At 40.6% G+C, this 20,001-nt stretch overlaps 1 protein-coding gene and 1 long non-coding RNA gene across 2 annotated transcripts in view; one reads left to right on the top strand and one right to left on the bottom strand.

The window, feature by feature from the left end:
- MYOM1 (myomesin 1) overlaps positions 1-20,001 on the top strand; it is a 181,896-nt gene that overhangs the window by 8,562 nt on the left and 153,333 nt on the right. Inside the window, exon 2 of the mRNA XM_055237126.2 lies at positions 16,390-16,465. The gene's annotated coding sequence lies outside the window, so the exon portion shown is untranslated. The remainder of the gene's footprint in view (positions 1-16,389; positions 16,466-20,001) is intronic.
- LOC134736863 (uncharacterized) overlaps positions 2,198-20,001 on the bottom strand; it is a 60,690-nt gene continuing 42,886 nt past the window's right edge. Inside the window, exons 6-8 of the long non-coding RNA XR_010121266.1 lie at positions 19,115-19,269; positions 14,604-14,776; positions 2,198-2,291 (exon numbers count right to left, since the gene is read on the bottom strand). This is a non-coding gene — a long non-coding RNA (uncharacterized lncRNA). The remainder of the gene's footprint in view (positions 2,292-14,603; positions 14,777-19,114; positions 19,270-20,001) is intronic.

Here is a 20,001-nt window from a genome sequence, read left to right as displayed (position 1 = left end):
GGGGCAAAGAGATACAGTGTTCCTGGCCTTAAAGATGGAAGAAGGGGTCAGGAGCCAGGGAATGCAGGAAGCCTCTAGAAGCTGAAACAGGCTAGGAGACTGATTCTCTCCTAGAGCCTCGGGAAAGGAACACAGTCTCCCTGACAGCTTAATTTTAGGCTGGTGAGATCCACATTGGACTTCCAACCTACAAGATTGTAAGATGACTAAGTTGTGTTGTTTTAAGCCACTAAATTTCTGATAATTTGTTACAGCAGCAATAAAAAACTAATCTACTATATCACAAACAAACAACAACAACAAAAACTCGCTTCAGCTGTTGTCCTATTTTCTTGCTCTCTTATAGAAAACCCTTTAAATAAGTCACCTGTACTCACTGGTTCTCAATGCCCCCACCCCCCCACCAATTTAGTAAAATGTACATAACATGAAATTTCCCATCTTCACCATGTTTATTGTATAGCTCAGTGCAGGGGTCCCCAACACCCCCTGCCTCCCCCCTCCCCCAGGTCGGAGGGAGTGATGCTTTGTCTATACTTACAACTGCTCCCATCGCTCACATTACTGCGTGAGCTCCGCCTGCTGTCAGATCAGCAGTGGCTTTAGATTCTCTTAGGACATGAGCCCTATTGTGAACTGCGCATATGAGGGATCTGGATTGTGTTCTCCTTTTGAGAATCTAATGCCTGATGATCTGTCACTGTCTCCCATCACCCCTGAGATGGGACCGCCTAGTTGCAGGAAAACAAGCCCAGGGCTCCCACTGATTCTACATTATGGTGAGTTGTATATGTATTTCATTATATATTACAATGTAATAATAATAGAAATATTATTTTGGCACTATAAATGTAATGAGTTGAATCATTCTGAAATCATTGCCCCCCGACCGCCACCCCTGCCCCAGTCCCTGGAAATATCATCTTCCACGAAACTGATCCCTGGTGCCAAAAAGGTTGGAGATTAAAGCTTAGTGGACTAAATATATTTGTAATGTTGTGCATCACCACCATCCAGCTCCGTAACTCTTTGCATCTTGTAAAACTGAAATTCTATGACCATTAAACAATAACTCCCCATTCCTCCCTTCCCCCTAGTAACCACCATTGTACTTTCTGTCTAGAATTCTGGCCACTCTAAGTATTTCATGTAGGTTATGGAATCATAGAGTATTTGTCTTTTTGTGACTGGCTTATTTCACTTAGCATAATGTTCTTGAGGTTCACCGATGTTGTAACGTGTCAGAATGTATTTCCTTTTTTTTTTTTTTTTGAGACGGAGTCTCGCACTGTTGCCCAGGCTGGAGTGCAGTGGTGTGATCTCGGCTCACTGCAAGCTCCACCTCCTGAGTTCACGCCATTCTCCTGCCTCAGCCTCAGTGCTGGGATTACAGACATGAGCCACCATGCCTGGCCATGTCTTTCCTTTTTAAGGCTGAATGATATTCCATGGTATGTATAAACCACATTTTCCTTATCTGTTCATTTGTTGATGGACACTTGGATTGCTTCTACATTTTAGCTATTGTGAGTAGTGCTGCTATGAACATGGGTGTACAAACCCGATTCTCTCTTTATTTTAGTTTGTACTTTTTTCTTTCTCAGTGATCCTTTTCTGACCAATTATCTCTTGAATCTGCTATAATAAATCTTTTTTCTCTGACCACTCCATCAAATTTGTGCTCATCAAGGTCACCAGTGACCTCTACATCCTCATAGCCAATTCTCAGTTCTCAAATAGTATTAGAAAAGGTGCTCACTCCCTCACCTTTGAAATACCTTCTCTGGCTTCCAGGACGCCACCCTGTCCTGGTTTCTGCCTTCATTTGTGGTTACTCTTCAATCTCCTTTGCCAATTCCTCCTAATTTCGCTAATCACATGGAGTAGCCCAAGATTCAGTGCTTGGATCTCTTCTCTTTTCTGTCAACTGTCCTTTTGAGCTGACCTCATCCACTCTCATAGCTTTAAATACCACTTATACACTGATCACCAAGTGTGTATCTCTAGCCAAGACCTCTGACCTTTACTCCAGACTGACATATCTAACCTCTCACTTGACAGCTCCATGAGGATGTCTGTTGGGCATTTAAACCTTCACATTCCACAACTGATCTAATTTTACCTCCAAAACCTGCTCATCCTGTTTGTCTTCTCCATCCTTTAAGTTGCTCAGGCCGAAAACCTTTGGCTCACCTTTGCCACCTCTTTTTCTTTCCTGCCCCTCGCTCAACTTTTCAGTCAATTCTGGTAGGGTTTTCTGTCTTCTTCGTTCATAGAAGTATCTCCCTGGCCTAAAACCATAATTAGCACAAACCTATTAGCGAAGTTCTTCAAAATATATCCAGAATTTGATTAAGTCTCGCCACTTCTACTGCTATCCCAGTGCAAGTCATTTTCATGTCAAGACTGGATTTTTGTTATAGCCTCCTAAAGAGGTCTAAGTAGTTTTCTTACTTCCTTTTCTTCCTATAGTCTGTTCTCCACACAGCAGACAGAGTAATCCTTTAACTATAAACTAGAGCACATCATTGTTCTGCCTGACACCTTCCATGGTGAAGTGAAGTGTCCTACCACCTCTACTTATGTCACTACGCTGAGTGAAGTGTCCTGCTTCACTCAGAGTAAAAGCCCAATGCTTTACCATGACCTGCAAGGCCCAATAACTCAGGTTCTGAGAACTTCCCCACCCTTGTCTCCTACTTCCTGCCCTCCCCAGTCTGCTCAGCCATATTGACATCCTAAATGTTTCTTGAACAAGTCCGGTAACTTTCCACCTCGAGACCTTTGCATTTGATGTTCCTGATTTCAATGCTCTTTCTTTAGATTCTTCACTACTCACGCCCTCAACTCCTTTGCATCTTCAAGCAGGTATTACCATCTCAGTAAAGCCTCTGGTCATTCCATTTTAAGTCTCCATCACCCAGCTTCCACCCACAGTGTTCCCCTCTCTCAGTTTATTTTTTCCATTGCACTTATTACCTCCAACACACCAGACACTTTACTGATTTTGTTTACCATCTATCTCCCCTACTAAGTTCCATGAAGAGGATCTTTTGGCCTGCTTTGTTTACTAAAGTGTCCCAAGGCCCACAAGAGTATTTGGCACATTATAGGCATTCAATGTGTAAAGATACATATTTGAATGAATGAATTGCTGGAAGGCAGAATATAAAGGGAAAATGTAGAAACATGAGGCCAACAGGGGAGGCAGGGACTGTGTCCTCAGTGACTTCTAAGCCATGTTTCAAAGGTCAGTGGGATGCCATCTTAAGTATGGGATTAGTATGTTCAGAATCGTATTATTTAAAAACCATTCTAGTAATAGTATGGAGGATTAGCAGAGGGTAAGTCTGGGAGAAGCTCAAGATTTCTAACAGATGGTAAGGCCACTCACTGAACTAAGGAGGAGAAATAGTTCGGAGGGCAGAGGGTGGTAATGGTAGGAAATGACAGTTATCATTTGGGACATTTTGAGGTAGTGGATTAGAAGTACTGAGGCCTTAACCCAAACACAGTACAAAGAGACAAAAAGACAAAAAATGTAGAAGTGCTGTCAGGAATCATGGAGGATGTATTGAGATGACATGGTATATATTTGTGTATAGGAAAGCCAGAACAAGATAAAGTGAGAATGATGGAAAAAACAATATCAAAAGTATGTCGGGCCAGGCGCAATGGCTTACACCTGTAATCCCAGTACTTTGGGAGGCTGAGGAGGGAGAATTGCTTGAGGCCAGGAGTTTGAGACCAGCCTGGGCAACCTAGCGTGAACCCCCGTCTCTAAAAAAAAAAAAAAAAAATTAGATAATGACAGAGTTTTCTGAAACTGAAGGAGAGTCAAAATCTTTCATTCAAATGGAGAGTGTACTCTGAATATCAAGCAGGAAAAAGAAAATATATAAAATCTATAGTAAGTTCTATCACAATGAAGCTGCAGAAAATGCAGGGTAAAGGGAAATGGTAAAAGCTGCCAGAAAAAAGGGAGTGTCTTCAATGGAACAATAATTATGCTGGCAGTGTGCTTTCCTGTAGCAACCATGCAAGCTGAAGGTGGCACAGTGATAGCTTCAAAATGCTGTGAGAATCGCCGCCAACTCCTCACTGCATGTGGGCTGGGTGTGGCACGCTGGCAGCTCTCCCCAAACGACTCTGGATGCTGGTGTCCTTAGAATCTCTTGGGTCTAAAGATTGATCTTCTTACCTCCTATAATTCCTGGGGTGGATAATTAACTAGGGGGTCACAAAATTAATTCCACAATCTTGTAACATGTCCTGAATAGATGTTCTGACAATGAACATTTCCAGGTTTTGGGACATCTCCCACAATTCTAAAATAACGGGAATGTCATGCTTAACATCCTAGTACAGTAAACAATGTTACAAAATTTGGGATTTTCCCCTACTGTTTCATGTATGTTTGACTTGCTTCCCAAACTGGCTTGTAAACATATATTACTTTTACATTAGCTAAGTAGAAGTTTTTCAATGTATACTTTTAACAATAATAATAAACATTATATTCTTCTTCTTCTTCTTTATTGAGCACGTCCTATGAGCCAAGCTCTCTGCAAAGTGTTTTATTCACATTATCTCTCATTAACATTAGCTGCAAGGTAATGACCGTCACCTCCATTTTACAGATGAGTGAGCTGAAGTTTAGCAAGGTTAGTGACCTGCCCAGGGTCATATTCTGGGTAAGAGGAAAAGGCAGGAATGTGACGCATGTCTGTATAACTTCAAAGCCTGACCTTTCAGCCTCTGCTATATTGATCTGTGAAACATACTAACTATTGATAAGAATGACCGTGTTAATAATTTGGAGTGGGAATATTTACTTGAAATGTTGACTTTTTTATTGTTATTCTTCCCGGAAAAAGAGTCCCTATGGTCTCTTGCAGAATTTCCAGCAAGGCCTAATTCCACTGAAATCAGTGCCTCTACTTTACCAGCCACCTGTAGATGTATTATGGCCTTTGATTGAGTTCTTCTTTCCTCTGGAGAAGGAATGGTAGCTGAATCCGTGGACAGTTTCCATTCATATGACTTGTCGGCATTGAACACATAACACCTCCTTTTGCATTACCTCGCAGAGTGTTGATTCAGTAAAGCATTAAAGCTGTGGGCTGGCAGTGCTACCCAGTAATCCCTGAAGGGCCACAGAGCCATAGGTTAAGTTTGGAGGGGCTTTACCAGGGTCTATTCTTCAGTGTCCTGCCATGTGCTACACAGTTCATTATTTGCTTGAGGAAAAACAGCAAGCCCTGATAGTAAGGGGGTAAGGGGACATGCTTCCCAAGAGTAACTTACTCTCTTTATACTCTCAGTACCTTGCAGAGTGCTAGCCATGTCATGTGTGCTTAGTAAAACCTCAGTTAAATCTATAAACTTTAAGAACTTTGGAACAAAAGTAGTAGAAAAAGTAAGGGAGTTTTAGCAAGTGGGTAAATGATGAAAGTAATCCTGTGTTGAAACTCAACCAGATGAATGTTGTTACCAAACTTCTGTATGGTCCACTAGGTCCAAAAATAAATTTTTGTGGTTCATAGGTAGTAGAAGTGGCCAGATTAGCCATAGACAGATCTTGTTTACATATAAATGCACAATAAAAACTATTGTCCAAGGCAGGGGAGAACAATGCATAAAATCTTTAATATATCTATACTAGTTCTTACAGTAATTCTATTATATGCTCTTTCCATTATAAAATGCTCATTAGGGTGCATGCCTTAGCATGACTTTAAAACACTACAAAGGAACAAAATTTCAAACCTCCAAATCAGATTGTACTATGTTTAAAAATAGGAAAATTGGCCAAGGAATGAAAAATATTAATAGAAATAAATTTAAAACTACAGTGCTCAACACATGATTTTCCAATGGTGAAAGATATTATTTATATGAAATACAGTTGGAAAATAGATTATTAAAACTGAAAAATATAAACATAATTAATTTCTCATGGCATATATCACAATTGCAGGTGAATTATAGGTAAGCATAGAACATAAAGCATAATAAGTTGAATAGAATTGTATAAATATCCTTGTTGGGAAGAATAGACATTTTTAAAAACGGCTTTAACTAATGTATTATTAGAACACAATAAACTACACATATTTAAACTGTACCAAGTGACAAATTTTAATACATGTATACACTTGTGAAACCATCATCACAATCAAGATAGTAACATACCCATCACCCCAGAGTGCTCTCGGGCTCCACTGTGACCCACTGCTCCCAAGTCTTCCCATCTGTCCCCTCTCCCAGACCCACACAACCACTGATCTGCTTTCTGTTACTATCATTTGCATGAATTTAAGTTTTTGACTGGTAAAGTGGTTATTGATTATATGATGGATGGTTCTACTTTTTTTTTTTTTCCGCAATGGAGTCTCACTCTGTTGCCCAGGCTGGAGTACAATGGCGCCATCTCGGCTCACTGAAAGCTCCGTCTCCAGGATTCAAGCAATTCTTGTGCCTCAGCCTCTTGAGTAGCTGAGATTACAGGAGTGTGCCACAACGCCCAGCTAATTTTTGTATTTTTAGTTGAGACGGGGTTTCACCATGTTGGCCAGGCTGGTCTTGAACTCCTGACCTCAGGTGATCTGTCAGCCTCAGCCTCCCAAAGTGCCGGGATTACAGGTGTGAGTCGCTGCTCCTGGCCGGGTTCTACTTTTAAAAAGTCAAAATATAATGAAAAAAAGCAAGGAAATAACTGAAATGGAAACTTTTTGTGGTAAATGACAAGTAAAAGCTTAATATCCACACTAGCAAACATTTAATAGAAAGAATATTTTATTTTGGCTTGTTTGATTGCAAGGAACAGGGACAGTCCAATTAACTAAAAAAAAAAAAAAAAAAAAAAAGATGCGGCTGGGCGCAGTGGCTCATGCCTATAATCCCAGCACTTTGGGAGGCCGAGGCTGGCAGATCTCGAGGTCAAGAAATCGAGACCATCCTGGCCAACATGGTGAAACCCCGTCTCTACTAAAAATACAAAAATTAGCTGGGCGTGGTGGCATGCACCTGTAGTCCCAGCTACTGGGGAGGCTGAGGCAGGAGAATCGCTTGAACCCGGGAGGCAGAGATTGCAGCAAGCTGAGATCGTGCCATTGCACTCCAGCCTGGGCAACAAGAGTGAAATTCCGTCTAAAAAAAAAAAAAAAAGGATGCATATTTTAGGGATACACATGACTGGATTACTGCTGAAAACAGAGGTAGTTTGAAGGCTTGGCTCTTCAGGTTTTCTCTCAAGGGTCTCATGGGCCAAATGTTTGTTCTCCAATTGCACCTCTGCTTCTTTAAGCCCATCTGTTTTGTTTGCCCCCTGCCACCCATCTTTGTCTGCTAACTTTAGCTTGCGGTCCCTCATAATTTCAGCATGCTGTGGCTCATCTGATTCCAAATACACCCGTGGCATACCTTGATTCAGCCTCTTTGACTTTCGTTCCTTCTATTAAGTGTATTGACACTCAGTCTTTTCAAATTCAGATTCTCATGGGAGGAGTGTGATTGGCTTGGCTCGCCTTTTTGGCCCAGGCCATTCACTGTTACCTTTAGATCAGAAATGACCCATCACCTGGGATCAAAAAACAAGGTCTCCTGGTTCTAAACATCAGCAGGGCAGCTTTCCTCAGGAAGGGGTATGAGTAGTGCAGACATTGAGTGCTTTCCTGTCTAGCAAAGATAATGGTGCTTGAGAGCCAGCTGGAACTGGGTTCAAATCCCAGCTCTATTATTTAGTAGCTGTGTTACTTTGGGGTACTTGCCTAACCTCTCTGAGCCTTCGTTTTTTTTGTTACTGTTGGAAGGTGTCCAAATTCTTGGCCTCGTGAACAAAGAATTGGACAAAATGCACAAACAAAGCAAGGAAAGAATGAAGCAACAAAAGCAGAGATTTATTGAAAATGAAAGTATACTCCATATGGTGGGAGCGGCCCAAGCAAGCAGCTCAAGAGCCCAGTTATGGAATTTTCTGGGGTTTAAATACCCTCTAGAGGTTCCCCATTGGTTACTTGGTGTACACCATACGTAAAGGAAGTAGTGGCCTGAGATCAGTCTGATTGATTGCAGGAGGGGGCCAATCAGAGGCTGAAGCAAGGTTACAAAATTATACCCTATGCAAAGGTCTGATTGGTTGCAGAAAGTGACCAATCAGAGGCTGAAGTGAAGTTACAAAGTTATACTACTACGCAAATGAAAACTTGGCCGGCAACCAGCCTGATTGTCTCCCAGAGGGGACAAATCAGAGGCACTTTCAATTTTTCATCTGCCACTCAGAAAATGGGAGGTTGCAAAGGTATTAGCCTATGGTCCTTTTGTTACCTGGCCATGAAAAGTTGGGATTTTCCTTGTGATTTAGTTCTGGGGAGTCAGCATGAATTTGGCCTTAGGTTCCCTGCCTCCAGACCCTATTCTCCTGCCTCATTTTCATTTTAACTTGGGAATAATAACTGCCTTGAAGAGATTTTGTAACAAATATATAAAATAATATCTGTAAAGCACTGGTATAGTATCTAGCACACAATAGGTCTCAACTAATAGTAGCTATTTTATTATCACATTAACAGATTAATAATGATCTCAGGAAAAAGATACCTCACAGAAGAGGAAGGCCAAATAGTGGGATACCATTTAAGGACATGCTCAGCCTCACAAATAAGTTTTTAAATGCATTTGAGGATAGCTATGAGACACATCTCACTTCTTTTTTTTTGAGATGGAGTTTCACTCTTGTTGCCTAGGATGGGTGCAATGGCATGATCTCAGCTAACTGCAACCTCCGCCTCCTGTGTTCAAGTGATTCTCCATTCTCCTGCTTCAGCCTCCTGAGTAGCTGGGATTATAGGCATGCGGCACCACACCCAGCTAATTTTGTATTTTTAATAGGGACAAGTTTTCTCCATGTTGGTCAGGCTGGTCTTGAACTCTCGACCTCAGGTGATCCGCCTGCCTTGACCTCCCAAAGTGCTGGGATTACAGGCGTGAGCCACCGTGCCTGGCCACATCTCACTACTGTTAAACTTGCTAAAATAAATTAAAATTAACCATTCCAATATTGATAGGGCAATGAGGAAAGAGTACATTCATATTTGGTTGATGGCATTATACATTAGCCTAATTATTCCAAATAGCAATCTCATAAAACATACCCTCCAATTCATAGTACCTTCTGGGCAAATACTTCCCAAGGAGGTAGTTAAAAAGGAATACTTCTATTCGTACAAAATATTTATAGCTTTCTTTTTAATTCAGGCTTTTATCCTTTTCGAACTGAAAGAGACCTAAGAGGTTTTTTTTTTTTTTTTCCTCTTGGGTTGCATGTTAGAATCATTTCGGAGCTTTTAAAAAATACTGATGTTCATGTCTCATGCCAGAGATATGGAGTTAATTGTCCTAGAATATGGCCTAGGCCTGAGTACAGTTTCAAAGCTCCTCAGGTGATACTAATGTATAGCCAGGAAGGAGAACCAGTCTTCCAATCCCACTCTATTAGGGAAACTATTAATAAATAAGAGCCCGAGAGGCTAAAAGGCCTCTCAAAAGAAGTCACAGAGAGGTGATAAAAGAGCTGGGTTGAAACTAAACATGCTCCAAATGCCTGCTGCCAGCTTCTAGTCCTGGTGGATGACTGGAAATTTCCAGGTGCTCAACACTTAGAGACCAGGTAACAAATTATAGCAGAGCAATACAACCCATTCATTCATTGTTATTGAAAGGACAACTGCGGACAGGGCAGGACATTGGTGAAAACCAAGTGTGATACTGGTGCATCCATTACTGACCCTCATAGAGAGACAGCAACTGTCCCCAGCTGAAAGGGTTGAATCCCCGTGGGTGCCCTTATCTCCTCCTCCAACATCTCTGTTGTGGAGGGTGAGGTTATCAATGTCTAGAACTGCTGAATGCTGGGCTGTCTGTGCTGAGCAGTGATGAACTAGCAAGAGTTCATTTTTAAAAATTGTGGCGAAATACGTATAGCATAAAATTTACCACTTTAACCATTTTTAAGTATACAGTTTCTCTGGCATTAAGTACATTCACATTGTTTTGCATCCATCACCACTGCCCATCTCCAGAACTTTTTCATCTTCCCCAACTGAAACTTCATACCCATTAAACACTAACTCCTAATTCCTCCCACCCTGCCACCTCAGACCCTATTACTCCACTTTCTGTCTCTATAAATTCGACTATCGCCGGTACCTCATATAAGTGGGATCATGCAGTATCTGTTGTGTCTGGCTTATTTCACTTAGCATAATGTCTCCAAGTTTAAAAGGCCATTTAAAAAATAAATTATCCTCTTTCTCTCTGCTCCCCTGTTCTTTCCACCAAATGTCCTTTTCCTTCCAGGTTGAGGATCACCTATCCCTTCTATCGATCTCCTGGCTTTCCCATTCTAGTGGCTACTCTGCCTTTTTCCTCGTCCTTTAAGGCTCAGTGTTATCTAGTGAGCAGGATAGGAAACGCTAGCTCTGTAAGCTCGCATGTGAGACTGCAAAGTCTGAAGGGTGGTTTTGTTTTGTTCTTGCATCTTCATTTCTGTTTCAGTGTGGACTGAGGATAGAAAAGGGACTCTTGGGGTATGAGAGAGAGAAAGAGGAAAACAGAACATAATCACATTTATACTCGGAAACGTAGACCTGTCTCACATGAAAAACTGGTATCTACATTATTTTAGAAATCAGAAAAGTTGTAGAATTTTATCAGAAATGCTTTGTTTTTATTTGAATTTTATCAGAAATGCTTTGTTTTTATTTATGAGGAAATATTGCACACTGTTTAAGCATATTAACTCTGGATCTGAATTATCTGAATTTGAATCCTAGCTCTAATACTTCTTAGTTGTGTGTTCTAGAGAAAATTACTGAATTTCTCTATACCTTAGTTTTTGTTTTGTTTTGTTTTTTGAGACAGGGTCTCACTCTGTCGCTCAGGCTGGAGGGCAGTGGCATGATCATAGCTCACTCACGACCTCCTGGGCTCAAGCAATCCTCTTGCCTCAGCCTCTTAAGCAGCTGGGACTACAGGCACACACGGCCACATTCAGCTAATTTTTTGTATTTCTTGTAGAGATGGGGTTTTGCCATGTTGCCCAGGCTGGTCTTAAACTCCTGAACTCAAGCAATTATCCCACCTTGGCCTCCCAAAGTGCTGGAATTACAGGCATGAACTACCATGCCCATCCTGGTCAGTGCTTTGATGTTTCATTTGGTTAAATAAGGAAAAATAAATTTTAAGTTTTAAGATTTAAGTTAGCATTATTCATAATAGCCTCAAACTAGGCATAATGCAAATGTCCATTAGTTGATGAATGGAGAAACACAATGTGGTCTGTCTTTCAATGAAATACTTCTTAGCAATAAAAAGAAACAAGCTGCCGAATCACACAACACCACAGACAAAACTCAAAAACATCTTGCCAAGTGAAAGAAACTAGACACAAAAGACTACATATGGTAGGATTCCATTTGTGTGAAATTTCTAGAAAAAGCTGAACTGTAGAGACAGAGGTCAGTGGTGGCCTTGGTCATGCGTGGGACCCAGGATTAACTGCAGACAAGCCTGAGGAAACTTTTCTGGGTGATGGAAGTGTTTTAAAACTGGATTTTGGTGATGGTTGCACAATGTAAAAATTGACTAAAACTCACTGAACTTTACTCTTAAAATGGATTAATTTATGGTGTGTCAATTTTATTGCTATAAACTGTTAAAAGGAAATTCGAAATGAATTGAAACTGAAAACTCAGATCTGCTGATCTTTATTCTGGTTCTTACTTTTAAAGGAAAGAAACATTATTTTTGTAAAAATAACACACAGTCATTGTTGGGAGACAATTCTCCGCGGTTTTCTTGTGTTTCGGCACATGTTGCAAGCGAAGATCTGGCTCTCCTTTGTTCCAGCCTAGTTTAGATCTAGTTCATTTAATAACTAGATGAAATTTGGCTTCTGATAAGAGTCCTAGGCCCCACTCTCCAGCCACTCCCACCCTCACCACTGGCTCTGCTTCCCTCCCTCTCCACTACTTATTACACACAAAGACTTAAAAGAAACAATAACATACTGAAATACCTTTCTGGGTTATTTTCAGCATAGTAGGGATTAAAGTCATAAAATGACACTCTCAGGGAGGAGTATTTCAGATGTGAGGCAGCAGGTAGAAGCAGACTTTTTGGATCAGGGAGGATTTGTTTTATTCTTCCCACAAATTGCTCCACACAGAATGTTGCTAATCTGCTTATGAGCAAGGCAAGAATAGAATAGTTACTTTGTGGATTGATAGCACAGGTTATTAGAGCTGGCAAACACCTTAGTGATCATCTAGCTCTAAGCCCTTTAGTTTACAGATAGAAAATGGAGCTTCAGAGAGGTGAAATGATCTTTCAAAGTTATTCAGTAAACCACAGGACTAGATGCCAAATATGATATCTTTCTTATTTTAGTGTTGCCTATAAATTAGTCAACACTGAAGTAGGAAGGATACAGCAAATTTACGGCTTTCAAAAGAGCGCACTGAACAATTTATTTAAGATTTTTCTTCTGTGGAAAGCATCCGCATTGAAGACAAAATAAACAAAAATAGGAGATATAAGTCCTCATAATAGTAGCTAATATTTAATGACTATTTGCTATATGCCAGGAAGTAATACTGTTTTACAATATCTTATTTGATTATCATATGCGTGATTATCATGAAAACATTTTATGGATTAAGAAATTAAGAAATTGAGATTTACAGCCAGACATGGTGGCTCACACCTGTAATCCCAGCACTTTGGGAGGCCAAGGCAGGCAGATTGCTTGAACTCAGGAGTTCGAGACCATCCTGGGCAACATGGTGAAACCCCATCTCTACAAAAGTACAAACATTAGCCAGGTGTTGTGGCATGTGCCTGTAGTCCCACCTACTTGGGAGGCTGAAGTGGGAGAATTGCTTGAGCCTGGGGAGGTCGAGGTTGCAGTGAGCCAAGATTGCACCACTGCATTCCAGCCTGAGCAACAGAGCGAGAGACCCTGTCTCAAACAGAAAAAAAAAATTGAGATTTAGAGAGATTAATATCCTTAAAGTCACAACCAGAAGGTGACAGAGGATGGAACCCAGGACTGTTCCACACAGAGCATAGCCTCCTATATATCACACTGTGCTGCCTCTCAACCACTTAACTGTGTGTGTATGCCTGTTTGTGTGTGTATGTGTGTATGTGCACACGCACACATTTATGTTGATAGAGAGCACCATGTGCCAATACTGTCCATTAGAAGGAAGAACTGTTACAGAAGAAGAGTTTCATTTATGTTTCTTATTAACAGACAATAATTTATTAGGTCAAAATGTACTGGCTACAAGTATCAATACATTTAAATATTTACTGAACTTTCATCCTTGTTAAAAATACAGCCGGGCGCGGTGGCTCACGCTTGTAATCCCAGCACTTTGGGAGGCCGAGGCGGGCGGATCACGAGGTCAGGAGATCGAGACCACGGTAAAACCCCGTCTCTACTAAAAATACAAAAAAATTAGCCGGGCGTGGTGGCGGGCGCCTGTAGTCCCAGCTACTCGGAGAGGCTGAGGCAGGAGAATGGCGTGAACCCAGGAGGCGGAGCTTGCAGTGAGCCAAGATTGCACCACTGCACTCCAGCCTGGGCGACAGAGCAAGACTCCGTCTCCAAAAAAAAAAAAAAAAAAAAAAAAAAAAAAAAAAAAAAAAAATACAAAAATGAGAGAAGTCCACACACACTATGGAAAAACTAAAATATTATCATTGATTCATTGATACTCAGGATCCCTGTGAAAGCAAGAGTTTATTCCAAACAAATATACAATAAGTTTAGACAAAAGAAGCATGAGCTAGACCCAGCAGAATCTCCTAAGTGATCTTTCTGCTGTGGCATCATCTAGATTCAGGTTTTTCTAACAGCAAATTTATCTGAATTACAACTAGCTACATAATAAATTACATATGGTGATGTACTGGATAATAAAACTAAAGAAGAAAAACTTGGGCTCATATGAATCAATTATTGTAACTTAGTTATGATTCCTTTATATATGTGGACTCTGGTCAATTACACTTACTCATGATACCCTTACAGATATGTAATTATCCTGAAAACTTAATGGAGTGGTTAGCCAGCTGTTAATTTCAAATTTCCCAGAAAATCATCTAATGTAAAACACTTTTTAAAAAGCATATGTTTATTTTTCCTCTTTTCTGCTTTGAGAAGATTTGGGGCAATTTACCAATGTTCTCTAGAGAAATGGCTCACCAGGAATCATCCTAATGGCTGGTGGATAAGACTTGAGAAGAATCACTGCATTCTGTATTGGATGTTTCGAGAACAGATGGAAGCTTGGGGAACATAACACTTGGAAAACTCGCCTATGGCTTCCAGATAGCTAAAATGTCCACATGCTCACTAATAGCAGATGTATGTATATGAAGAAATTCCAGGTTGAATTTCACAGGTAACTGGATCAGAACTAGATGGAATAGATTCTTTTATATACTTTGAGTAGCTCAGAAGCTAACCCTCTATTACAAGTGAAGACCCATATTGCACTTGAAAGGCCATTTCAAAATATCTAGTTTCTTACCATCAAAGTGCCACTGGAGGAGACAGCAATACATGACTACAAGTACACGGGCTTTGGAATCAAATGTCTCTGAATGAAGTTGCGTTTCTGTCATCTACCAGCTGTGTGATCTTTGGCAAATGCCTCCCCTTCTGGAAGCCTTGCTTTCCTCAATGGGGTAATGAAGCTGTACCCTGCAAGGTATCAGTGGGATACAAGAAATCAGTGGGATCATGTATATAAACTGCCTATCCCAGTGTCTGGCACTGGATAGGTCCTCAACAGTGTTAACTGTAGTTATCATCAAGAAAGTCATGATGAAGTATACTATAATATTGAGTCTGTTCAATATCTTGATAGAGGCTGGGTGCAGTGGCTCATGCCTATAATTCCAGCACTTTGGGAGACTGAAGCAGGTAGATTACTCGAGTCCAGGAGTTTGAGACCAGCCTGGGCAACACGGTGAAACTCCATTTCTACCAAGAGTTAAAAAAAAAAAAAAAATTAGCCAGGTGTGGTGGCATGTGCCTGTAGCTACTCGGGAGGCTGAGGTGGGAGGATTGCTTGAGCCCAGGAGGCAGAGGTTGCAGTGAGCCAAGACTGCACCACTGCACTCCAGCCTGGGCAACAGAGTGAGACCCTGCCTCAAAAAGAGATACAATTTTGATAGACACAAGTGACCTTTATTCAGTTGATGTAATATCACTGTCAGAACATAAGGCCAGTAGATCAAAATACCAACCTGCTGCATACATATAATCTAACAATGAGCTTTTATATTATTGGTATCAGTAATAATAGCTGATATTTACTGAGTCTATATTATGTGACTGTTACTAGGTCAAGTGCTCTGTCTGCAGTATCGCATTTAATCACCACAGCAATCCTATAATTTGGATATCATTATCCCCATTTTATAGTCAAAAAACCTGAAGCTTAGGAAGGAGAAATGAATTGCTAGAGATTACATGGCTACTAAGTTCTATCAATATAGTGGGATCTAGATCTGGTCTGAATCCACAACACAGGCTCTCACCACCGGGTTATACCTCCTCTTAACTGGTCACACCATTTAAAGAACAAAGAAAGAGAATCTCTTATTAGATGGACTGACCCTACTGTGAGTTAGGAAAGATAAAACATTGAGTTGCATCTCAAAAGGCTTTAGTTGATGAACAGGGAATCAAATATTCAGGCTTGAAGCTAGGACTTAACCTTGTAAATTTTCCTGAAATGAGAGAAATAGTGACCGTGATGTCAGGCAAAAATTGCCACCATGTGTAACCCATTTCTTCCTTGTTTTGCCTTTAGTTAGCTTCAAGTTCTTTTTTCACGTTGTATCTTTTAAATGTACTGTACGTGTGTTACTAACAGCATGCCCAGAACCATATCTTGGCATTAAAATTCCATGAAGTCCATTTTGAGAATCATATTACTACACCTATTTTTAGCCATTAACACAAACCACTCTTTCCATTACACTTTTAAATTATCTAATGATAAAGTGACGTTGAAAATAGCTCTTGTTGCCAAATAAAAATCCTATATTTGGTTTAATCGGGCCAGACCCATTGACCAGCATTATGCAATTATATTACTAAGGCTGCTACCTGCCCATGCCCCTCTCCTCCTTCTGGTTTGGGACTACCCTCCCCATCTGCTGCTATATTTATCTGCCTTCTTGGCCATAAAAGGCTGGTTGTGTGGCCTGACATTCGACTGCCTGACCACATGCATTATTTTTGAACTGGCCCCCAGGGTCCTGTCTTTAGCCCTGCCTCTTAACATTGTCTTGGATTCAACCTAGGTGGAGTTTTCATTCTCTCATCCAGCTCCTCGGCCTCATCGGAACACTTCCACCACCATTACTCCTTTGGAAACTGGTAAGTGTGACACTGAAGCAGAAGAATGCACTTGATAGCTTATGAGCTCAGCAGCACTGCAGTGTAAGTGCTTTCTTTCTGTCTTCTGAACTCGGCAGTTTTCTCAAAGAGATGTCTGAACAACAGAGAAATAGGAAAGTGAAGCTCCAGGGAGGGAAACCAGAACAGCCAGGTGCCAGTTGGGCTGGCACAGCTCTTCTCTCACATCACTGTATTCTTCTGAAATTAAGCTGCTGTTCCCGGAACTGTAAGGAGGTCATATTTGCCTCAGATTGAACTGTAAGCGTGTGTTTAATGCTCTTTCCAAGTACGGTTTGGTTGAAATCTGAAATGCATGAGAGACAGGAGGCCCTGTATTTTCAATCCTGCATGTGCCATATACAATGCTCCCTGGTTACAAATTAGACCGAAAGAAGGAAAATTAACTCTGAAGTCACTAGTTTATAATTCAGGGATCTTGCTGTGATGATGCAATGTGGATAAATGTGAGCGTGCACAATGATATGGCCTCAAAATGGTTAAGTAATATTTCAGAGGCAACATAGAGCCCCACACAGTGATTTTTCTGGGAATCGTTTTCATCAGTTTTTGCCCTCTAATGCCTGCACAAAAGTATCATAAATTACAGCTATGGAATTTGTATTTCTTCCTAAATTCTCAAATTATTTTCAGAAAGAAAATTTAGGTCTTCAATAAACAAAAGACACTAAAACCATCTTTCCTCCCAACGTACTCCAGCCGTCATGTGTTGGAGCTAATCCCGGCTTTAGTTAACTTCAAGGGCTTACTTGATGAAGAGGAGGTGGTTGTACCTTTGTTCCAGAGGTCAGGGCTGTGACAATCAGCAATGTGGGCTTCAAGTCAAACCCTGTTTACTTGTAACTTCCTATCTATGTGAGAGGAATATTAAGTATTATTAAAAACAAATGTATTTGAGAGAAATAGAAATAAAGAGAGTAAAAAATAGTATTGGGGCAAGATATTTAAAGATTTTATTTTGTGAAAATAACAGCATTTCCAGTCATCTGGGGAATGAATTTAGTTTATAACATAACAAGGTTCTTTATTATTTATTTGAAAATCATTCAAATAACATGTGCCATGTTACAATGTAGTATCATAACAGAAACTTCTCTAATATCTTTATAACTGCCTAACTTAATTCTGTATTAACATTTTCTAACCCCTTTGTTTTATCAAAATTCATCTAGTAGTTATTAATTATACATGGTAATTATCCTCTATATTTTGTAACAGAAAATAGCCATCTATTTAAGGGTTGAAGCAAAGTTGCTTGCTAGTAGCTATTTTTTTCCCTTAGGAAATGCCCTGTAGACTGATATCTTCCATGAGCCCTAAGATAAATATTTCTGGAGTGAAGTTTGCTCAGTTTTCTTCTCTGGGGAATACATGCTGACTTTTAAAATAGTTTAAATAAAAAGTAGTTTTAAACTTGACAAAGAATATGCTGAGTTTAGAAGGATTCATTCTTCATTTTGAATTTTTTTAAAAACGACATTTGGAGAAAACAGATCACTTTAAAACTAATTCTACAGCATTAAAACACTTGGGGGTGGAGCTTTTATAAAACTATTACTTCATCCAGGGTTGTCAACGTGGCTGATAGGCCTGCTTCAGTGGATAAACTATTCAAGAATGCTAAGGCCATGTGACGTCTCCCCACCCTATGCTAAACAAACATACCTTTGACTTTTAGTAGAACTGCCAGCTCAAGTTCACAATGCCAGCTGCCACCCTGGGAATCGACTCTCTTACCTCTTTGTGTAGGGAGACTAGAAGCCTGCGTGTTCCTTATAGAGCAAACAGTTTTTTTTTTTTTTTTTTTTTCTGGTTTGAGACTATACCTTTGCTTGAAATGTTTGTGAGATTTGAGAGAACTTATATATAAGAGTAGCATACTCCAGGGTTCAGTTCTAGGACTTTATTTTACTTTTTTTATTTTATCTTAGATTTTTATAATAGAGACAAGGTCTCACCACGTTGCCCAGGCTGGTCTCAAACTCCTGGGCTCAGGAAATCCTCCTGCCTTGGCCTCTCAAAGTGCTGGAATTACAGGCGTGAGCCACCATGTCTGTAATTTTCTTTTCCGTGTATAATGGTTCTCATGTTTTCTTTTAGGACTTTCTTTTCCGTGTACAATGGTTCTCACCTATTTTCTTGGCTTTCAATACCACCTATATGCTGTTGACTCCCAAATGTAAATCTGCATCCTGGACCTCGTCCTTGCACTCCAGAGTCACGTATCCAACATCCGATTTAAAATGTCTCCTCTGGGAGGTCTAACAGGCATCTCAGATGTAGAGCATTAAAACCAATCTCCTGTTCTTCCACCCCAAATTGATGCTTTCCCACATTCCTCCCCATCTCAGTTAATGGCAACTTGTCTTTCAATTGCTCAGGCAAAAACCTTGGAGTCATCTCTTTCTGTCACATCCTAATTCAGAACTTTCAGCAAATGCCATCGGTTCTAACTTCAAAACCTGTGCAGAGCTTGACCACCTCTCACACTTTCACTGCTACCCCTGTCACCTCTAGCCTGGACATTGCAGTGGACTTTGTATTCTTTTGCCAGGGCTATCATAGCTAAGTGCCATGGACTGGGTGGCTTAAACAACAGAAATTTATTACCTTACAACTCTGGAGGCTGGAAGTCCAAGATCAAGGTGTCAGCTGGGTGGTTTCTTCTCAGGTCTCTTTTCGGCTCATGGATGGCTGTCTTCCCCCTTTGTCTCCATGTGGCCTTCCCTCTGTTATGTATATATTTGGATCTTGGTTTTCTTTTCCTGTAGAGACACCATCATATAGAATTAGGGCCCATCCTAATGGCCTAATTTTAACTTAACTTCCTCTTTAAGGACCCTGTCCTTATGGTCACATTTTGAGGTACTGGAGGTTAGGGCTTCACCATAGGAATTTTGAGAGTATACAACTCAGCCCTTTCATAGGTCTCCTGGCTTTCACTCTCGTCCCTCCACAGTCCATCTTCAGACATCAGTGAGAATGAGTCTCAGCTCAGAGTCTTCCAATGGCTTCTCAGCCCTTTCACAGTATTAGCTGAAGTCCTTACTGCTACCTATAGGACCCTACACTACCGGCCCTTCCCCCATGCACATAGCTCACCTCTCTGACATCTCCTATACCTCTCCCACCCCAGAACCCCTGCCAATCAGTGGTTCCTGGAGCACGACAGTCATGTTCATTCCTCAGTGCCTTTGCTCTAGTATTCCTTCTGGAATACTCTTCCCCAGTCTCATGCTCAGATGTTACTTTCTAGGGAAGCCATCCCTGCTGAAGCTGTTGAAAATTGCATCCATCCCTCTTACCTGCTTTGTTTTTCTCTGGTTCTTGGCACCTTAACCTATCTCATACTTGACTTATTTGTTTTCTCTATTGTCTTTCTCCTGCAGTAGACTGCATGGTTCTGTATAAGGTAATTAGAGCAGGCATTTTGTCTGTTTTGTTTACCACTGTATTTCTTTTTTGTTTTGTTTTGAGACAGAGTCTTGCTCTGTTGC

The sequence above is a fragment of the Symphalangus syndactylus genome, chromosome 1 (assembly GCF_028878055.3).
Source record: "Symphalangus syndactylus isolate Jambi chromosome 1, NHGRI_mSymSyn1-v2.1_pri, whole genome shotgun sequence".
Lineage (NCBI taxonomy): Eukaryota > Metazoa > Chordata > Mammalia > Primates > Hylobatidae > Symphalangus > Symphalangus syndactylus.
This window is presented reverse-complemented; position numbering and strand designations above follow the sequence as displayed.